The following is a 15,564-nucleotide window of genomic DNA, read 5'->3' as shown; positions in this document are numbered from 1 at the left end:
TCAGTTACACGTTCCAAGCTCCCAAACTACACAAATCTCCTGAGAAAATGCAAGTCAGTCAGAGAGAAATCTTGGAGCCACTTCAAACGTTTTGCCAATAATTCATGCAATGAGATTAAAAAAGCCATTTCTTCCTTTGCCAAGTACACAGAGACCAGAGTGTACCCTATTGTGTAGGAACATCACAGCATGTAGCACTTGACAAGGAAAGGTCACCGGGGAGGGGCCACGACTCCTTTTTTAAGAGGCTGCTACCGGTGTCCTTTGGAAAAACTGGTTTTACTCTGTAGCAAAAGCCATAATTGAACGCCCGGCTAACCGGGCTGAAATACCTGCCTGCGGTTTCTTTTAAAAAGGCTCTGCTGGGGGGTTCTGTGCTCCCCCTCCGACCTGGGCCCCATCCTCCAGCAGCGTAAATCAGCAGACACCCATTGATTTGTCCTGCCTGAGCATTTCAGTGCTCTGACTGCACACTGCAGCGTGGGCAACGGACCAGGAGCAGAAATGAGCTGAGGGCAGGGACTTGGGTTCAAAGAAGTCTCAGGGTCCTGGACTTCCAGGGACGCACGGCATCTGTGTCAAGGGACAAGACCCGAAACTAGCCCTTAGATGATGCAGGGCAGGGAGAGACAGAAATTAGAAGCCATAACCAAATGGCCATAAATCTAGCGATGCTTCCCAAAATGCTGCTTCAGACACACTGAGCGGTGGATGAGGAGGATCTTTTAGTGTGTGAGTCACTGCTGTTATTCTCTAAGACAACAGTCGCAGCCCCACAGAAATCCAGCCATAGGGAACAGACAGGCTTCTGCAAGACGCAACATGAAGAATTTCTCAGGAAACACATAGAAAAACCTCTGAAAGCAGAGTTTGCTGAACCTAGCCACAAGCTTATCAGATGGGATAGTAGAGTTGTTGGAAACCTTTGCCAAAAGATTTAAACCACCACTGTGGTTTAAGGATGGCTCATGAGACATCACAACAGAAACACAGATCCCAAATCCCCTCCCATTGTAATCAAAATGGAGCCATTTCATCATGACTGATTTCATTGTGTCATTATCAATTTATGCCATGCAAAGTGAGAGATGACCCTCAGCCCCCAGGGGGTTTAGAAAATGCGGGAGTGCGAGGAGCATATCAGGGGGCTCTGAAAATACCACTCGGAGCTGTCTGTAGAAATGCCACAACAACCTCAGACATGCAACATCCTTGTAGTGCCACACAACAGCGTGACAAAGGCAGGGGTGTTAGAGGATCCATGGAAATAAGAATGCAGGAAATACCAGGCTGTACAGCCAGTGGTCTGTCTAAGCCCATAACCTGCCTCCAGCAGTGACTGTAATTCAGAAAAACACCCTGACTCTGCAAGAGGTAATTATATAACAAGGTACAAGTAACAAGATTTTCATGCAACTTCCTCCCAGGCACTGGTAGTTCTCAGCTGGTTGCTCTGCAGAGCAAAACCCACCCCAGACTTGACCGTACCTTTACAATTTGGGATGTCTGTGTAATCCATCTGAAACAGCCCACCTCATTTGGTATCTCCCCAAGATCACGGCCTCATCAAATCATCGTGCTGAGGACTTCCATGAATAACAGTGCACTGGGCTGAAATAAAATAAATAAATAAATAAATAAATAAATAAAAGTGTTCGTCTACCAGTGGTGAGTTACTGCTAATTCAATTTCAGTGGCTGCCAATCACTGATTTCTAGAGAGGTCCACAAAAGCTACTTGTTCTGTTATCGAGCAGACAGAAGGTATTCTGGTAGCTGTTTAAGGGTTTCTAGGAAATAGCACGAGAATTAGAAAACCCTATGGCAATAGCAGCGTGTCTTCTGTTTTCGTGTGTCTGGTGACTCAGGGTGATGGTATGAACCCCTGGCATGTAGGATGGCCTCGCAGGACTCTGGAAGAAGTGTTTGTACAATGGTTGTGAACACTGTTAAGTGATGGAATTTGGTCTTGCTTGTAAACCTAATGAGCTGGGCTGATACAGGGGTGTTGGTAAAGCCCAGCAACTTCTCTGATAGCTACAAAAAAAACACTTCTTCACCTGAATCAGTACAGGGTACACAGCTGCCCACTGCAGCTCACACAGCTTCATCTCAGGACATTACAGAAATGCCCGATGGAAATACCTGTGGTTATACTGGAGGGGACAGCTGAGGTGCCTGGGAGATGGAAAACAGACTGTCCATTACAAATGAGAATTGTCACCTTTGTGGGGAACTCAGTAAGGTTGTATGGGGATGGGGGAAGACATTATGGGACCACTCATAAAAACTGTAAACATGCTTTAATGATGTCCTCTTTCTAAAGGTCATTGGTGGCAAAGCCCACCATGAAGCCAATGAAATTTTAATGTTTATGACATTTACCTGTCAGTGCTGGCCAGCAAATACCAAAGATAAAACATACCAAGAGTCCCAATAGCAGCAAAATAAAAAAGCACCAGCATTAGCTTGTGTCATGCTACAAAATGTCAAAGGGAACAGACCTGGTTTAGGGATTATGAAGTGGACAGAGAATGCGAAAACCCCGTGGAAATACCAAGCCTACCATTTTTTGCATCTGTGGATAAAAGCTTGGGGGCTCCAGCAGGCGATGGGATCTGCAGCGAACGTAAGGAAGGACGTGTAGAACTCTTGGAAGATGCCATTTATTATTCAGCTGGAAACACAGTTAACACCAGTGGGATTTGGTCTCCCTCATAAATGTGAACAATTTTTACTTAGAGCAGTCAAGTGACCACTAGGGCTTCTTCAGCCTGTGGGACTGCAGAGTACAGTTTTAAGCAGTTTTATTAACTTTAGTTTAAATCACTTCCAGTACCGATCCCCCTAAAGATCAAAGCTGCTCCATCATTCATACCTGGCAGGCAGTAAAACCCTTACGTAAATCTGAGAGTCCCCTTGTTAAGTTTAACATTCATCACTTAACACCACTTAGCAGCCAACCAGGGGACAGTGAGCCTGCCAGACCCATCCAGTCCCATCTGCGTCTCTGTAGCGAAGATCCAAAGCTGCTTAAAAGGAGTCAAAGGCCTCATCCAGTATCTGCTCCTCCAAAAGGCACAGATGGGGGATGGCCCTCGGAGAGGGCATCTTTGCTCCCCATTTCATCTGTGCCCCGGTGGTAACTATGTCTGAATTCCTTAAGTTACCAGGAAATCTCAGAGAGCCGCAGAAAACATTTTGTGCCTAATGAGGCCTTCTTGGACCACAGTGTCATCAGACACTACCATGTCCTGCTAATGAGCTTCTCTCTGTGCAGTGCGGAGCTGCACTGAACTGAACTCTCCCCATAGGACGACACGCCACGAACTGGCAGATTAAACTTTCCACTGGACCAGGGACAGTTGCAAGGCACTGGGATGGCATCCAACTTCAGCTAAGCGGAGTAGGGATTGAGAACATGAATTTATAACCAGCAACCATCAATGAGGCGTAGGGAGCCATGTGTACAGCATACACTTGGGGAAGAAGACTGGGGACCAGAGCTGATTCCACCTAATGTAGGGCAGGCAGGACATGAAAGGACTGTATCCAGTAGAAAACAATACAGGAAAATACAAAGGCAGGACCACCATGCCTCAAAAAAAATAAAAATAAAGGCAGAAAATGTATACATCCAACCAGTATTTGAACGCAATTCTTCCTCTCCTTGCCTGTAGAGCCAAGGATGTTTGGAAGGAGATCCAGCAGCCCTAGGCAGGGACCATCGTTGAAAGAGAGGAAATGAGTTGACAAGTCTGGAATGCAAAACGTGACAGAGGGACCAACAAAAGTAAAGGAGAAAAGCCAAGGATGCTTAGATATCATAGCAGCAGGAACTACACGACATAACATGACAAAAACTAGAGGGCTGAGAAATGGACGCCATCCAGAAGGGAACTGCAGCTACCCAACAGTCTCGGTACCCCTTTGAACAAGTGGAGTCTCAGCTTTGTGATATGCCAAAGCATTTATTGGGGAAACACTCTTCCTTGAAGTTTTCTCCTCTTTTTATTTCTCCCTTTCCTCCTCCTCCCTCTCCCCGGCTCCCCCCCTACCTCCAGGCAGAGATATGTTTCTCTCAGCTGCTTCTGTGCCTGTGACTTTACTGCATGGGGGAAGTCAGTCCGGAAGGTCACCTCTTTCATCAAGTATTCTATTTGCATCCAAAATTGTATGTACATGAAAAATGTGGTCGTGTGTTGCACCTAGCTGCAGACGCAGATGAAATTCTGTGGAAAGCCTGATGCACACTAACCTTTGCAGATGGTGCAGCTATTGCTGAAAAATGGATTGCTTAATAAAGCATATCATCCGACATATTTGCTGCTTGGCTAGCCAAATAGAAGTTGTTTTTTGCACAAATTTCCTTGTCAAATTTGTCAATGTTCATGTCATTTTTGCTTTAGGTCACAGAGCAAGGTGCAAATTCTTGGCATCTTTACTAGTTGCAAGCCAATTTCGGCTATTTCTAACAATGAAGTGAATTTCTCTGAGGATAAGACACTCACTTTATGGGGAGGAAAGGAAAACAGCAGGAAGTGGATAATTTTTTTTCTGGGATTTTGTTCTTGCTCTCTCTCTTTTCTTTTTTCTCCTTCTTCCTGATGGATAATGCTTGCACTCATTTACAAACCTTATTTAAATCATAGCAGAAAGAAAAAGGCCTTTAAGCCTGTTAAATGATTTATTTTGTTTGACTATTTGGTGCAAGATGCATATAGATATTTTTTTTTTTTTTGCATTGGTGCACAGAAAATGTATCCCTTTGTGCCTGCAAACTTGCAAGAGAAGATCCATTCCTTTGGCATTCTCAGCTGTGGAAGGCAGGAGTCCTCCCCGTCCAAGTGTCTGCTAACAAAATCTTTCCCTGTCTTAATTTTTTAAGCCCCGCTCAAAGCCATATAATGGCACCTGGTTTGTTTGGTTTTCTACCTGCTCTCCATTCTTTGGCTCTGCCTATAAACACATCTCATCCCTGTTCAGATGCACCATTTTCGAACCCCTTCCCCTCCTCCTGCATTTCAGACCCTTTTGCTTCATGGTCCCTTCCCAGACACAATCATGGCAAGCAGCTCTACTCAGAAGCAAAAGCAAAGAATGACACTGCCACGTTTGCTACAATAAAAACCTCAGCTGGGGGAGGGCTTTTAAAACTGCAGCGTGCTCTTACTGCACAGCCGCGAGGAAGCGGTGCCAGCCCATGGCTTGCTCCCAGGCACTGGGGTGCAGCCCGTCAAGGGCCACGGGGAACACGAGCAGGCGATGCATGCATGGAAAGGGCTGGAGCCCCATCCAAGTCCTTCCTCCTCCCCAGTGCATGGCCGAGGCAAGTCCCAGAAGGAGGGCATTTCTGGGCCTCGGTGGCAGACCAGACCCTCCTGCCCCAATGCTGCTGCGTGCAGTGCTGGCAGAGTGCACTCTGGGCTGCAGAGCTCCGTGTCCAGCCAGCCACCACAACACACCACGGTTTATCCAGCCCTCCACAGGCAGGGCTGCAATTTAGGTGTCAGGCATGTTATTTATTTTGCATTTCCCTTTTTGTTCAGTACCTCAGCGGATACAGTGTTTGCCATTTCCTAGTAACAGATGCATTCCTCCCTGGGCTGTTTTATATTCCTGCAGCAATTACATTTCTCTCTTTGGAGATTTCATTTCTCCCTGAGTTCCCACCCCAAACAAAGTCCTTTATCAAGCATAACCTTTTCCAAAGATACACCGTTTGCCAAGTGCATCCTCCATCTGATCTGTTCCTATACCTGCTCCTATACCTTGAGATACTCTCCATTTGCCTCCCGAAGAGCCCGTCCCTTCAGAAAGTACCTCCTTCTGCAAGGAACATTTTGTTTACAAGGTCTGTTTTGTTAGCAGGTGTATTCCCACTAGTAAGTTTTCCACTGCACCATTTTTTTTAAAGGTCTTGTTTGGTAGCCAGATAGCCGAGACTGCCTGTGATAAAGCCAGCACAAGTGATTAATAGCAAAGTCTCTGCCATTTTATTATTAATAGCAGTGTGTTGACTCAATTAAATCCAGCCTGCTTTTTTTGGCAGGCCTTCGCAATTATACATATCATTATGGGCTGCAGCCCAAATGCATCCTGGGAGTAGACCAGAACTCCACATTAACTTTTTCTGGCTCTCTCTTTGCAGGTTGGCCACTATAACATGTGGGCTATAACCAATCCGGGCTGCTTCGGGGACGGCACGATAGAGAAAAAGGACAAATGGCAGAGGTGGGGAACACACCTAGGTAGGGCACACTCCCCCACAGCCATAAACAGCCTGGCAAGCACATCCTGGATCCACCCCTCCACACTGAACCCCATAAACACAGTGTAATGGGTCTGGACAGTACCTGTTACCGGCAGGGCTGATTTTCCAGCACGCTGAGGGGAGTGTCCAGTAAACCCTTCCAAAACAGACTTGCAAGCAGCTTGGCCTGGCTTGAAGAGGCACTGAGCTGACGTTCAAGCATTTATTTTGAGATGAGCTCCAGCAACTTGTGTTTCATGGTGGAAAGACCCATCACCCAATAAAGCTGGACACCCCTACTCAATGTACCCCAAAGCATCCTGTAGGCATATTCTACTGCTGGACACGCTGCTCCTACCTTTCAAAACATCCCAGACAGTCTTTTGGAAAGCAAGTCAGACATGGAGCTAAGGTGTAAGACTAGGACAGAGTGAAGTTCTGTTCTCAGCACCAATATGGACTCCATGTCTCTCTGCAGCTGAGTCCTCTCTCCATAGAAAGTCCTGCAGCCCTTTGTAGCCTCCCAGCTCAAGAGATCAATGAGACATTTAGATGACTTGTTATTAGAGAGCACCAAGCTTGGGTGCCATAAAAACCTAGTGGGGAGATGCAGAGACAATGGCAGGTTGTCTCACCTGGGGCTTTGAAGTGCTCTGGGAACCCTGGACAGGAGGTGGGCTGAAGCATTTGTGTTTTCCTCAGTCTTTTGTGATAACCCATCCACAAAGCAGTGTCCTGTTAATCGTGGGAGAAAGTTCTTTTTAGACATGAATTTCCTTAGGCTTGTATATATAGCACCTAGCACAGCGAGAGTCTAATCTGCATTTTAGGCACTGTCATCACCCAGGTAACAAACTATGGTCACGAAGTGCTGGAGGAACACCCAAGACCAGCCTCTTGCAAAAGCAGCAGATGTTGCCCAGCAGCACTGGCCCGTTACTGTCCTTTGCAGACTGGGTGGGCTCCATCTTCCTGCAACCTGCTAACCAAAACTGGCAACTGCAGCAATACCCTCTAGCATGTTTACGGTCTATGATACATCTCACTGCGACTGCTAGATTTTTCTTCCCATGTTCCTGCAGGTACCCAGAGCACCATCCCTCTTCCTGCAGCGTAAGAGGAGATCCCAGCAGCTGAAACCCTGCAAAAAGCATTAGATCCAATTTCCTGCCACTTGAACAGGGGGAGCTTTGCAGCTGAGGGCTCTTTTCAGCCTGTGCTACTCCATCTTACAGAAGCCCGTCAAGTCAGGAGGGCACTCTGTGCTTTCCATCCCAGCCTGGCCTGTCTCCATCCGTGTCATCCATCTGGTTTATTTTGCTGGCATCAGACAATCCACAGCTGTGGGGCTCTGGCTAAACCAGGGTGGAAGAGTTTAAGTGCTTGGCCTATAATTTCCTCCCGGTGCCTGCAGTGCCTTTGTGGGAATAATTCTGCTGCTGGACAAGGGAGTGCAGAGGAGCTCTGCTGCCTGCATACCCCCATACAGATCTCAGCTGTTGCAAAGAAGACTTATTAGTACCCAGCTCCAGCCACTGAGGAAGCTGATAGAGTGGGACTGCACCACTGGATATAAGTGACAAACCACGTGTGTCCCCACAGATCTGTAGAGAGGCAGAGCTGTGGAGGTCCTCAAAGCAAGTTCCCATCAGTCTGTGAAGATATTTAGCTCCAGAAGCCCCTCCTGGCTGTCACAAACAAGGAACAGCCCAGCTGGCACCCACAACTGGACTTTTCCTTGTGTGAGAGGAGACCAAGGGAGTTCTAGCAGAGAAGAGGACGCACGCACAGCTGCAGGGAAGAAGGGACCGGGAGGATCAATGGGGATGTTTTGGGTTATTGTACTGCCTTGTGTTTCTCCCCAGACAAAAGAGGCTGCAGGTTCACAGCTGTGGCTTACAGGAGTGCCTCTTCTAAGCAGTATACCTGCTTAGCCTATGCTTACAGCCATAAGAAAGGAGAAAAACTGTTGGTCAGTGGCCTTCCGAAATCTGCTTGAAGATGGAGCCTTCATGGACTAGGCAGGACCACAGCAGCCATAGCTATACAATGACTGGAGAATGCCACTTTGTTCAAAAAATATTAAGGATCTAAGTCTGTTCTTGTTTCCACAGGAATTTCATTTCAATGTTTAGATATATGGCACTGCCCATCTATGGAGATGGGCTGAGGAAAAGGACTTTTGCAGGTTATTATGAGCACTAGTCAATTCTCTCCCAAAAACACATACTTCCTCCACTACCATAAATACCAGACCTGGACTTGACCCATGTCTCAAACGTGGAAGAATGGGACCCAAGCATTGCTCTAGAGAACGCAGCCATTGCCCAGCACCCGAAGTTTCGGTATGAAGAGCAGCATCACATCTGCCCCAAACTTGGGGCTACTGAATTCCAGTGTGATGGCAACACTTCCCTCACCTCAAGGCCCTTTTATTTCTAAGGGCATTTCTGACATTTGGAGAAGCCAAAGTTCTGAAGCCCACTGGTAACAGACCACCACTCTGCTTTCCTCTGGGACTTCACTTAACCCCAGTCAGAGTGGCCACCAGAGAGATGATGATCAGATGATGATTTGCAGGGGCTGTCCCTGTCACTGCAGGACCAGTTAGTGGGAACGGAGCTGTTATTGCCTCTGTTATCAGTTACAGCAGGAGCTTCCCTGCCTCGTGGCTGAGGCTGCATTGTACCAACGACTCACAGAACATAACTAAGCCATGTAAAATGTCATCCTGTGTTTGCCATTAATAAGGTTTCAATTAATAACACAAATTTCCAAGAATACCCTGAGCCTGAGACTCGGCACTGCGCTGCCTAGCAGCCAACCAGGCTGCTCTCAGAGCAGCCACAATTAAGTAGTTTTGCTTTCCAGGAGAGATCACTCCTTGCTGCTGTAGCTGGAAAACCCCAACCCTGGTGCATATACAGACCATACTGCCCTGTGGGTGATACGACCTCTTGTGACTTAAAGAACCTCAAGAAAGCTGTCAGGCAGGGGTGTAAAGGTTTTATTTTTAAACATCACGAGACCTCATTCTGCTTACTTGCTGGTGTAAGTTACACAGCAATACGCATGGGGTTGGTCAGCTGCAAAATCAGTAAGACAAGAATTGGAGCTGTGTTGAGAAGGGCCACAGTCAGTGTCAAATGAATCCAAACTAATAATGATGCCAGCTGACACCAGATCCTCCACCACACACGCAGCTTTTCAGCACTCTGTCTATGCACGTGAACTTTTCCCACCTCTAAGCACAAGCACACAGGAAACCATGGGCAAATTTGGCTTGCATCCCACATCAACCATTCTAAAATCAGATCTAAAAAGCAGCGACGCACAGTCTGGGCCATCTGTATGCTCCTCAGACACATAAAGGCAAAGACAAGGAATGCCTTGTCACCTACCCTGCAGCCTCTGCTCCCTGCACACAGCTCACCTCACCCGGAGGGAAGTGCAGACAAAGCCACTCAGCATCCCCAAGGGCATCCTCTCTCTCACACACACACAGAGCAAGGAGTCTTCCTGATCTCTGCATCACTTGTGCAGTTCCTTCTCTGTGTCTGCAGTCACACACAATCTCCTGCTGTCTGTGCACATCTATGTCCACAACACACCCTCAGTAAGCAGGCGTGCAGACAGACATGCTCCTGCACCCACACCACTCCCAGGAGGAGCTCCAGGTACTGGGGGGTAATCCTCCCTGCTCAGGGAGCCTGGAGGATGGAATAATTCATTTTCCGATGAACATGGATATCATGCAAAGGCAGCCACCCGGATATGGAGAAACATTTCCAGCCAATATCCAAGCAACCCAGATATCTGGATTCACCCATCCCCAACTTCTGCTCTCAGCAGTGCTGGCGACAGCAAAGCTGAGCTTGCTAGGCTGACTGGGACACCTCCTGGGGCTGGCTGGCTGGCCTGGGTGGCCGAGCTGCTGTGTGCAGCCCTCTCCTTACCATCAAAGGCAGAGACCTCGTTTTCTCCCCTCCCTCAACCTACTGCTCTTGTATCAAATGATTTGCCCCCCAGCACTTGCCACCGCGCCAGTGCCAGGAGAAGAGGGAATTGCACAAACGGCATCAAACCTGATGGTCCTTCCTGATGGAGAATGGCCTGGCAGGTCCTTGCTGCAAGGACACTTTCCTAGGCTACAGCTTGAACTTCTGTCAGCCCCAATCTCCTTCCAGCCTGGCTTAAGTCAGTTTGTTCTCTTCCATCTTACAAAGAGAAGTTAAGATGCTTGTGGAGGACAACTACACACCCTAAGCCTGAGGAACAGAGAATGAGGGGAGTGTAGAGAATGACAGGGAATGCTAGGCAGAACAGTGTTCACGGTGATTCAAATTGCACCCAAAGCCACAGGATTCCCAGTTACAGAGCTATGATGTCCCTAAAGACTAAGATAAACATCTATTCATTTCTGTGTAAAAGGCATTTTCCCCAAATTCTGTCTACCACTAGCAGAAACAAAAGGCAGGGGGACATTTAGCCGGCAACTCCCCAGACTCCAGCTGGGGTACTGGAAAACAGCAAGCAGCAAGCTGAGAGCCAGAGCCAGCAGGGGGAGGTCAGAGGGAGGAAAAACAGTTTGGCTGGCTACAATAAATCCAAACTTCTAACGGCAGAACATTCCACCCTGGACAATCTCAGTATATACACTGATTTTTTTCTTAGCACAGACACACAGCAAACCCGTTGTGACTTCCCAGCCACAACTCAGAGGCATTCATTTCCACTAACCTCTGTTCCCCATTAACAAGGTCTGGCCACTGAACCCACATGGTCTCTAATACCTAAATGACAGGAGTAAGTAGTGTTGTGGGGGCTGGACAGTGCTGTCAAAACCATTTGCATCTACCTTTTCCTTCAAAGTGGCTTGCTCCTCAGACTCATCTGCTAGCACCACTCTCCAGGGAGAGCTGCGTGCTTGGAAGATCCCATTCTAGGAACACAGGAAGCCCACGTGCATTTTCCCAGCAGTTTCAACAAGCTGCAAATCAGATCTGTGGTTAAATTGTTTTGAGTGTGCCTATTTACACAAATAATTGTGACAAACACAGCTATAGTTAGGAATAAATTTTCATGTTCTAAAAAGACAGGCTTCTTCTTGAGCATTCACTGACACTGACTATCTGAATGCAAAAAAAAGGCCACAAGAGCCTCCTTGGACAAACTGCTGTTTCTCATGACGGGGCAGGAACACACAACACAGGCCAAATAACTCGCTTGCAACAGAGATACAAATTCAGATGACTTTGCTAAAGACACATGGGAATAGGAGCACAGAAATTGAAAGAAAACAGGTGTTCTCACCAGAATGAAAATGGGCAACGTGCAGCCAGTGTTGCTTTAGCATGATGAACATAGACAGAAACAGAAAAACCAGGCTTACCATGCTGGAGATCCAAGTCCCATTCCCAGCTCCTCTTTCCATTTTCCATATGATCAGGAACATGGCATTTCTGCTCTGCAGCTGCAAGATTAACAGAAATATTTGACCATTTTGCCTGTAAGCTCTGCTGATCACAAGCTCATCGAGACCTCTGCTCAAGACCTCGACCAAGACAACACTAGTTGCCTTCTAATAAATGGATCCCTTGGTGCTGTAGCAAAAGTGTAAGTATGTATGGTTACATATGTATGGCAACTTGCAAATTGCCCAAGAGACACACATGTATCTATCTTCCTTGCCTGGTGCTGCATGTGACACATCCCACCTCTTAACCGCTTTCATCTCAGAGTTCACATCAGGGGAGAAAATAACTGACACAACTCTTTCCAGAAGTCCTGAGGCCAGAAACTTATTTGTGTACTCTCAGAGAGGAATTTGCTGAGGACTTTCTCAAAAATTTAAATCTGAATCAAACTTCAGTATCAAAGCCATGGTTCTGTTGTGTAGGCTGCGCTCTGTCTATCAGGCTTCTGGTTCTGATCCTTTTCAGCGCACTTGGATCCCTGAAGTTTTCATCCACAATGATGATACTTGGAAATACCACACGGCTTTTACTAGGAGCTGGCAACTTTAACACTCCTTTGTGCGTATGAGAAACCTCTTAATCTTCTCTTTTTCCCTAAGACAAGCTAGGAAAAGAACTCAGAGGAAATATCTTACTGTAACATTGAGGCTTACAAGTAAGAGCAGAGTCATGAAATGAAAAGCTAAAGGTCCTTAGTCATGCTGAACTTGTTTTTTCAGTTCCTGGGGTTGTTGCCCATCCACAAGAGCTCAGTATGTCGCTATTTATATTTGCTAATAGGTTCCACAAAAGAAAGGATTGTTGTGTAAGTCATTGCCCCAGTCCAGAGTACATGGGGAAATTCCCACGGATATATACAATACAGAGGCAAACAAAGACGTCCAAATATCTGCCTAGTAAAAGATACATCTATCTTTTCAAAGGGTGACATACCAATGTGATGAGGAATTAGTCAAAACACAGGATTAGATCTGGGTTCAAGCTCCAGCTCCACTTTCTCCACACAACTGCAACTTCCCAGCCTCGTGTGGATGGGCTGAGGCTGCTCTGCCTGAGACCTGGGGTCAGGAAACACAGGTGGAGTTTTCAAGAATACCAAAAGGCCTTACGAATACAAGTCAGTGAGATGTGTGCTCCAAACTCCCCCCACTTCTTTGGAAGACTTCCAACCCCAGAAGTAAAATAAAAGGCGGAGGACATACAATGCTGCTAAGCTAACGGAGCTTAGTTTTTTCAGTTTCCCATTTACTCTTTGGTTTCACTGAAAAGCACTGATGTTGCGTTCCTGCATCTTTGAGATATGCATATACACAGACACGCACATTTCATCTATAGGTAAATGCGTACACAGAGAGCTAGGCATGGAAGTGTGTCTGTATGTGTAAAGCGATTGAGTACTTACAGGCGGTTTCTATGGTTATCATATACATCGCTCTTATGAGCTGCTTCATTAACCTGCCAATCAGATTGGGTTTGGGTTTTGTTTTTTTTCTCCTCCCTTTCTCTTCCACCCCTCTTCTGTGTTACTCTGTTTTGGAAGTGAAGCATGTGTGTGTCAAGTGCATTATTTCAGACACACAGACACACATGGACGCACGCCCAGAAATTAATGCGGTTCCACTGCTGCCTCCCCAGGAGCTTGGCGCTGGCCAACCCTCCGGACTTTGCTAGCCACCACGATGGCTCACGCGGTCATTTATCACCCAGACCCTGGCCAGTGGCACGGGGGGGCCTGGCACTGCCCCCCCAGGCAGCCTGGCTGCTTGCAGGAGGAGGGGGCTGCCTGCAGGGCGCTTGCAGTTTGGAAGCACTGCTGATGGGCTAGTCCCCAATAAACCCCCCAAAAGTGCTGATGTACTGAAAGCAGCTGACACTGATGGATCTGCTCTCATCTTGCCTTTCAGTCCCGCTGCAAGAGAGAAGAGAGAGAGGAAGAGAAACAAAGGCAGAGATTAACTCTTTTGTCACAGAGCTCTGCAGTTTTACAAGGCAAGATAAAGCTGCTGTCCAGGTTGGGTGCAGATGGGACCAGCTCAGCACAGTCTGTCTGACTCTCTATGGAGTCCAAAGCAGGGTGAAAAAGAAGCCTGCACTATGCAATGATTTACTGACAGGGCCAGCGCTGCCTAACAGAGCCTTATAACTTTCCATGGGGTTGCAGCTGCAGCCAGGGAGACCGGCATGCATACTTCTTCCAGACCTGCAGGCCAACTGCTAAACCAGCAGCTCTGCTTGCACCACACCGCTTCAATGTGACGTGGGCATACCCAGGGAGACAAACTCCCCCGGCCTGATTAACACACAGCAGCGTGGACACCTCAGGTGTGTCGTGCACTGCCAGTCAGCAAGGTTTAGTGCTGTGGCTGCAAGCTCCATAAGCATGGTCATCCCAGTGGGATCACACTCTCCTGCACAGTCACCATGGTGTGGACTTTGCCTGTCCACAATGCTAGGCATCAGGCTCCCCAAACTGGGCCTTGAGGTTACATTTGCAATACATACTTGAATATGATTTAATTTAATCAAACTAAAATTTTACCTGATCGATCTGTTTGAGGAGCCGGATGCATAAGAAACAAGTTTTTCTTGAAAATATTGTGGTTCCAGGAGGCTCGGATATGAACCTCCAGTGTGTGTGCCGATGCCATTCTGCAAGGCAAGAAGCATATGGAAGACTTCTCTCTTCTTTTGCTTTTCTAGAAAGACACTGCCACCTTTCAGGCCTCCACTCTGCTATGGACTACCAACTACATGGGACCATGTACAGAGCTCAAACACAGCTCAAGTTCTGCACTACCTCTTTCAGTACCTCTGCACAGCTGTATTTAGCACTGACAAGACCACGTGTACAGCAGGACCCCAAGTACTCACATGCCCCAGTGGTATGACCGCACACCCTTGGAAAGACAGGCTGTGCTACATTAAGCCTAAGCACACAAGCAGGTAGTTGTATTAATGGTACTAACAAAAGAATAACAACAGTAGTGATAATTATCAGTAAAGATGATCATTTCAATTCTGACTTTGATTTTCATTGATTTGGAGACAGGAAAAGGGATATTGTTTTCTAGGCCATCCCTCAAAGAAATCCTAAATCCATATTGAACTGTTGATCCTTTCTACCTTCAACAGAAAATTCCAAATTGTGTCCTTTGATAAAAAATCTGGACTCCCCTCACCAAGAAAAAGTCACCCCGTGTCACTGAAAAAGACGTTTTACATTGGGAAACACTGCCAAGCTCTAGCCCTGCACAGCTCCAATTCTTGTCTGGATTTTTCAAGCCTTGTTTGCTCTGTGCTTGTGTTCCCCAGTATCCCCAGAAGTTTCAGGCAAACCAGTCACAAGGACAGTACAAATCGTTAGGAATAAAGGGGGCAGGAGCAGGCCCTGGCTGAATGGCAGGGATGTTTCTGGGCTTCTGTCAGGACTGGGACCCTGTAGCACCGAGCCCTGTGGAGCTTTACAAACGCTCAGGAAGAACCTGCCAGCTCTGCAATCCATCCATCATAAGGCGCATCAATAAAGACAAGTACATTATACTGGGACATGGACACACTCCGAAACACAGACACGTCACCACACCGAAAACTCCTGCTCTCACACACACTCCGCTGAGCATGCAATCCTTCCTGAAACGCAAACAAGATCTCCAGGCCAACAAACAGAAAATAGACTTTTTTGGTAAGATTTTTTTTTCCCTAAGAAAAAAAAGGGCTCTCCTTAAAAAAGAAGAAAAAAAAGAAAAAGCAGTATTTTCTGAGGAATTCTTAACAGTCTTTTTGTCACATCTTTCAGTTTTTCCTCTATTGCCCCACATTTCCTTTCAACAAAAAA

At 47.0% G+C, this 15,564-nt stretch overlaps 1 long non-coding RNA gene across 1 annotated transcript in view; it reads right to left on the bottom strand.

Annotated features, from left to right (window-relative positions):
- LOC137859630 (uncharacterized) overlaps positions 1-15,564 on the bottom strand; it is a 97,532-nt gene that overhangs the window by 11,495 nt on the left and 70,473 nt on the right. The window contains exons 6-9 of the long non-coding RNA XR_011098423.1: positions 11,645-11,725; positions 6,888-6,987; positions 2,566-2,676; positions 1,489-1,611 (exon numbers count right to left, since the gene is read on the bottom strand). This is a non-coding gene — a long non-coding RNA (uncharacterized lncRNA). The remainder of the gene's footprint in view (positions 1-1,488; positions 1,612-2,565; positions 2,677-6,887; positions 6,988-11,644; positions 11,726-15,564) is intronic.

Source organism: Anas acuta, chromosome 7, assembly GCF_963932015.1.
Source record: "Anas acuta chromosome 7, bAnaAcu1.1, whole genome shotgun sequence".
NCBI lineage: Eukaryota > Metazoa > Chordata > Aves > Anseriformes > Anatidae > Anas > Anas acuta.
The sequence above is the reverse complement of the archived record's forward strand: the minus strand, read 5'-3'. Positions and strand labels throughout refer to the sequence as shown.